This window comes from Pteropus vampyrus, unplaced genomic scaffold (genome assembly GCF_000151845.1).
Source record: "Pteropus vampyrus isolate Shadow unplaced genomic scaffold, Pvam_2.0 Scaffold95, whole genome shotgun sequence".
Classification (NCBI taxonomy): domain Eukaryota; kingdom Metazoa; phylum Chordata; class Mammalia; order Chiroptera; family Pteropodidae; genus Pteropus; species Pteropus vampyrus.
This window is the reverse complement of record NW_011888876.1, coordinates 2,851,131-2,858,446: the sequence shown is the minus strand read 5'-3', so window position 1 is coordinate 2,858,446 and position 7,316 is coordinate 2,851,131.

Genomic DNA, 7,316 nt, shown 5'->3' with positions numbered 1-7,316 from the left:
AATCTGCAAACAGACACCCAGCACATATCTCACAATTAATTTTCACAACTTGGAAAGAATCCCGGAGACTAGAGAGATATTTATTAAATGCAAACTTCTAATTACTTTGCGGAATGCTGATGAAAACGGCTCCTTAAGTAATTTTTTTTCTAGTGACTGAGCTCCAACGTATTTTTCTAGCAATTATTTTTTAACATCCCCAAAATTGCCCCGAAGATATGCAAAACACATTTCCCATGAATCGCACTTAAGAGAGGCAAGCTCTCTTTTCCTTCCATCTCGGTTATTAAGAAAATGGGAAGTCAGATTTGTCACTAATCACATTTCCGCAGCAGATCCTAATGGGGGTGACTCCCCCACAGCGAACAAGGAAAGGAAACCAAGAAATAAAGCAGAGGACACGCCTGGCAATGCGTCTTTGTGTGTTTGCCAAACCCCCAAGATGTGTGGGTTCCAGGGCGCGATTTTCCTGGCTCGCCCACCCTAAGTGGGTTGCATGGAGTTGCGAGCTGTAAGAACTTACCTGCGGGCGTCCCGAGGGGCAGGCTGGTCTCCGGAGCGGACCGTGCCAGGGCTGGGCCACAGAAGGTGGAGGTGCAGTGTGTGGAGGGCCTTTGTGGACAGGTGCACGGGCCCATCCCTCTCCGAGGCGCTACCTGCGGTTTACTGGACGTTTATTAGAAGCCCACGCAATATCATGAAGCACCTGCAGGCAATAAAACCCCTTACATGTGTGAGGCCTTGAGGAAATTAACGGCACCTCCCTGGGGATGCATATTTCGTGAAGATGTTTATTACAGATGAAGTGCTCCCGGGGTGGGACATTAACAAGTTGTAGAGTGATAAAAGGGTTTTTATCCTTTTTCAGTGACAGAAGTAGGAAGAAGGCTTTAACGGAATCTATAAAAGGCCCACTTCCTAATGAATTTTCTTAACTCTTTATTAATAGGGTCGGCTGAGTGGAGTTGAGGGTCCTTGGACTGCTGGATCATGGGACAAAGGGGACAGAGTAGAATCGGGGCTGGGGTGGGGTGGGCAGGGGCCTGGATGCCGGACCGAGAATAAGCCAGAAGGGTCCAGGTTCGAATTCCAGGCGCAGAAGACCAGTGCAGAGTCTGGGCGTGTGATGGATGCATTCTGCCCCAGGAAACTCATTTGCAGGCCCCTGCAGGTGATGGGGTGAGTCAGGCCAAAAGGCAGGTTGCAGGACCCTCTTTTTAACCCCCTCTTCCCCACTCCGGCCTGCAGGCCATTACCAAGATGAAAGCCCAGAGAATGCCTTTGGACCACGACTGCGGAATCTAATTGAATTATATGAACGCAGTTAAACGGCTGCTTCAGAGAGGCAGGGCTCACTTTCAAGACTGGATGCTTCAGGAGTTAATGGGCTATTTGAACAATATAGGCCAAGAGCTGAACACAGGTGGGCTGTGTTAATAACTTTATTTAGGCCCGCTTTTTTTTTTCCTTTGAGGCGCACAAGCCTTCCATTAATGCATTCATTAGAGTTTATGGCCAGGCTCTGGTTTTCTCCTAATGACACTGTGCAGACCCGGCTCCCCAGCTAATTGAGGCCAGCTGCCTGGCGGCCCCTCCCCGGCCACAGGACCCAGTGTCACCAGGATTAGCTGCTGGGGCTGGAGCGGGACCTGAGCCTGGGCAGGACTGGGGACAATAACAATTTGGGGTGGGGACTCTCCTGCCCCCACCCCGGTAACTGCAGGAGAGGAAGGGTCAAGGGAGCCTATGTCTCTGGATACCCCCCAGCCCCACCCAGGTGTAGTGAAGGAGCCCAGATGGGTGGGCTTCCATCCCCCCAACACCAAGGCCTTTACTGCCTCCACTTCTGCCCCCTCCTGGCCCTCGTCCCCACTGCAGTCACCCTGATGTTCCAAGAGGCCAATCTGATCCCATCAGGCTCTGCTCCACAGCCTGCTGGGTTCCCCACTGCCTTCACAGAGAAGTTCAGACTCTGTCTTCTTGCCTCCGGCCTCAGCTCTCACTCTCATCTTCATGCACCCTGGGTCCCTCCTCTGCCTGTTGTGGCCCATCAGCCAGGAATGTCTCCCCCTATCTCCCATGGACACCCCACTTCTCCCAAACCTGCCAGACCCAGTTCAAATACAGCCTCCTCCAGGAAGCCTTCCTTTTCTGCCTGGATCAGAATCCTATGAATGCGCCTATGTCTTATCACTGGCACCCTCTCTCCACTAGACCATGACGACCTTGAAGGCAGGATCCATGTTCGTTACTATTGTTAAAATAACTATAACACACTGGTAGTTCCCATTTGTCAAGCATTTACTGTATGCCAGGTGCTCTATAAGCATTAGCTCATTAAATCTCCACAGGATCCCAGGGCATACGTTTGATTGCCCCCATTTCACAGATGAGGAGGCTGAGGCCAAAGACAGGAAGTTACTTGCTCAAGGATACCCAGCTCTCCCACTGACCAGCTGGGTGACCTCCCTTCACCTTGCTGAGGACAGCTTCTACACCATGGGACTGTGGCCGTGGTGTGCCGGAATTGGTTCCTCCTGGCTCACAGAGCTCACTGCCTGTTAAATTTTCAGGAATAATTTTGTGAACTGGTTGTTAAAACAGCCATTGTTAAAAATTAAATTATATAAACTTACCATTAAATAAATGATATCCAATTTAAAGGTAATAAATATTCCAAACACATCAATTCCTGTGAGTTTACACCGTTTTACTGTCACCGATGCTCTCGAGGTCGTCTGCTGCATCTGGTGGTGGAAATACCGTATTTTTGTGTGCCGCTGTGCATCTCTTCCCTACTCAGTGTCCAGTGACAGCGTGGCGGCAGCTTGAAATCAACCACGGTTGGAGTATTTACACCATGGAAACCCACCAACTAGAAATCAGGGTTGGCTTGTTGGTTCTCCAGAGAGCTGGTCATGAGACCTGCGCCAGCACACCCTGCATTACAGAGAAGTGTCAGTAAGCAAACTGCCCGGAGCTCTGAGCGCAGTGCCTGGCACATGCTAAATGGGCAATTGACGTCGCTTTGAGGAAGATGGTGAGTGGTGATGATGGCAATGGGGCCAAAGCTGTCAGGCTCCTTGTGTCCCAACCCCGAACCGAACCTCTCTCAGCAGCCCAAGCCTCTCTCCTGAGCTCCAGACCCACCTGGCCCCAGCTTTCTGAACCCCTCCTCTAGGATGCCTGAGAGACCCTTGAACTTGACACATCCGGAACAGAATCTCCCCTCTGGGACTCCCCAGCCTAAGTGAGTGGCATCTTCACCCCCCAGAGGCCATCAGTCTTACCCACTTCCTGTCTCCCGTCCCGGCAATTAACCCCTCAGCATATCTCCTGCCTGCCCTGGGGTAACTCACCCTGACCGGTTTCCAGCCTCACCCGCTCCAGTCCATGGCCCTTCTCGTGGGCAGAGTGACCATCTCCAAACGTAACTATGCTCATTCATTATCCTTGCCTGGCTCCTGATTACCTCCAAGAGAAGGTCTAAGCTCCTCGCCATCATCTGAGACTCCCACGGCCCACTGCTGCTGCTGGTTTCCAACCTCGCCTGCCACTTCAGGTATGTTCTGAGGCCAGCCACGCCAAAATTCTTGTTTATTGAGCATCATTAGCTTAGATGATGTCCTGAGTAGTGAGGCTACGAGCTGAACAAGGCAAAGTCCCCATTCTTCTGAAAATCCCATTTTAGCAGGCAAAAAATAGTTAAAAGTCATCTATATATTATATCATATATCTTACAATATATTATGATATATACATACATACATATGTGTGATACATGTGTATATGTATGTATGTACATATGTATATATGTAAGTGTGTGTATAATATCAGGCGGCTTTATTAGCATGGATGAAAATAAAGCAGGATAAAGTCAGAGAGTAGCTGAGGGGTTGCTGTTTTGTTTAGGGGTCTAGGACAGCCGTGCCAACTGGTGACATTTGAGCAGAGACCTGTGGAAAATGAAGGTGTGAGTTGCTAGGCAGAAGGAACAGCCAATGCATAAAGGCCCCGGGGTGGGACCATTTGGGCTGTCCAAGGAACAGCAGTGGTTAACAGAGTGATCTGGTAAATTCAGAGAAACACGGGGGTAGGTCACATTGGGCCTTGTTCATGACGAGGACCGTGCAATTTATCTGGGGTAAGCTAAGTCGCAGCAGGGGAGGGGCGTGACATGCTAGGAGGTGATTGCAATCCTCCCCAGGAGAGATGATGGAGGCTGTGCTGGTTCTTCCTTGGCTCATGTGTCCCTTGATTCTGGAGTGATCTGTTCCCACTTCTCCTATCCTGTAAGACTAAATCCAGGGCCACCCCCTCCAGGAAGCCTCATTTGATCTCTTTCCAGATTGGGTCATGTGGCCCTTCCGGGTGCTCCCACAATGCCCATTCATATCCTCCTCACTGCAGTGACCTCACTGTTCATACAGTCTGTTTATTCACCTGCTTCTCCAATCGCCAAACTGCAACTTGAGCACAGGGCTGGGATTCTTCCTCTCCAGGGCCAGCTTGTGACCAGGCACAAAGGAGATGCACACAGTGAATGCCTTTCAACAAGAGCTCAAAGAATACCTGTCAAAGGGAAGCTTCTACAGGGTGCCAGAGACCTCGTACTGAACAAAACAAACATGTTCCTATCTTCCTGAATCTCCCACTCAAGTTGGGGGACTTCCAGAAGTTAGGTGTGGCCAGAGCATAAGAGAGGGCAGAGGTATGATGAGAGCTGATGCAGAGTTAAATCATACTGTACCTTGAATGCCAGGCTAAAGAATTTGCACTTTATCCTGTGATCAATGAGAACCTGTTGAAAGCATGTGGCATGGTCGAATTGCAGTTTTAGACAGATGACCCTGAAGTGGCACCAGGCCCAGATGGTTTTATGAGCACTCACAAAGAATATATCATTCACATGCAATTACACTTTCCAGAGAATGGGAAAAGATGGAAAGTTTTGCTTGTAATAAGAAAGATAGGAAGTTTCACTTATAATTCTATGAAGCTGGTACAGACCTAACGCCATAACCCAGCAAAGATAGAACCGTAACCCCTATAAAAATCTTATCCGAAACGTCAATGGGGAAATGTAAAATCAAACACTATCGAAGAGAATCTAGTAGAATATTAAAAGTATAATCCATGGGTTTGAACAGTGTAGGTCCACTTATACACGGATTTTTTTCAATAAATATCGTAAATGTATTTTCTCTTCCTTATGATTTTCTTAATAACATATTATTTTCTCTAGCTTCCTTTACTGTATGAATACAGTTTATAATACACATAACATGTAAAATACGTATTAATTGACTGTTTATATTATCAGTGTGGCTTCTTGCCAACAGTAGGCTATTATTAGTTACGTTTTCAAGGAGTCAAAAGTTATACTCAGATTTTCGACTGTACCAAGGGTCAGTGCCCTTAGCCTCCTCATTGTTCAAGGGTCAACTGTACACCGTGATTAAATGTCATTTATTCCAGGGATGGAGGTCCAAGAATGCATGGTCGACATGAAGAAAAGCTATACATATAGTCCATTACATCCAGTGCTTCTTCTCAGTTTAAATATCATTCAGACTCTGTACGCAAGCGTGGACCACCAGCAGTAGACGTATGAGCCAGCACAGGTTGGTGACAAGGATGTCTGTGACAGAGCCAGTTGTCCTGGCTCTGCTGGCTCAAGACTCCTCCACCTCTGTCTCATGATGCAGACACACATTTACACACCCATCTCTTCATGGCCACCCCCAGATGTTGAGAGGGATGTTCGGTGTGACTAAGCCAAGCCTGATCTCCAGACCACAAACTGTAACCCACCCACTCCCCACGAGCATGACATACCAGTGACCTAAGAGGAACTATAAATATTAGAAAAGAAAGCATCGGCATTTTCAAAAGAAGGTGACGTTTGCCTATAAAACCCAAGACAATCAAATAAAAAAAATTATTATAACTAAAAAAAAAAAAAGAGCTTGGTAAAATAACAAGTGGTCAAATAAGTAGGATGAAATAACTTTTCTCTATTTCAGTAGCGAGCAGTTAGAAAATAGAATGGGAGGAAACTCCCATTTATAAAAGCTATGATAAGGACCAAACGCCTAGAAATAAACATAACTAAAAATGTATAGGACCTAACTGTAAAACTAAAAGACTTTATTGAGAGACACAGGACTTTTAAATAGCTGGGGAGACGAAGCATTTTACCGGATAGGAAGATTGATTAATATAAAAATCTATAAAAAATGCCTATCTTCACCAAAGTAATCTACAAACTTAAACTAAGACAAAAAGTCAGGGGAATTTTATTTTTTTTTAATTCAATCATTCTAAAGTCCATCTGGAAATACAAATGCGTTAGCATTACCAAGAAATTTCTGAAAAGAAAGATTAATGGGAAGGATTTGCTTCTAAGATAACAAAACGTATCGTAAAACTATAGTAATTAAATCAGGGAGATACTGGCAGAGGAAGAAACAAGCATGTTAATGAGATAGATTCAATAACGATGAGAATTAAGCACAGCAAAAGATAGAATTAAAATCAATAAGGAAATAATGGAATGTTTAATAAATCATGTGGAGACATTCAAGGAACCATTGGAAAAAATAAAGTTATGTTCCTACCTTTTGTGAAAATAAATTCCATATAGGTTAAATATTTAAGTTTTTAGAAGGGAATTTTTTTTGAATTACTAGAAGAAAATATTGGTGAGTATTTTTATAATCTTGAGTGTGGGAAAGAGCTTTCTAATATGACTCCAAAGATAAAAAAATATTAATTTCTGTATTTAACTACATAAAACTATAAAATATTTGGCATATAAAAATATTCCAAATGAGCAAAATATAAAAGATACACTCTAAACTGGAGGGAGAAGGGATATTTTCTAGATATATGATAGATAGAAAGGAATATATTTACATACAAGTATCTCTTACAAATCTAAAAATGTGACAGAGATAATTCACCAAAGAAGAAATAAAAATGGTCCATAGAAATAAGAAAAGGTGCCCAAACTCACTCATACTCAAAAGAAAAACAAAAAAGCAAATTAATACGACATCAAGATAGCATGTTTTGAACAGAAACAAATTCAAAAAAAAAAAAAAGAAGATAGCACGTTTTGCTTATCAGATTGGTCAAGATTCAAAAGAACACCCAGTGCTGATGAAGATGCAGGGAAAAGGCACTCTCTCGTGCACTGCTGAGGGAGCGTCCGCTGGTACAGCCATCTGGAGGAGGCAGTGCGTAGTAACAGTCTTTAAAATGCACACAAGCCTTTAACCCAGCATTTCTGCTTCTAGGGCTTTATCATGAAG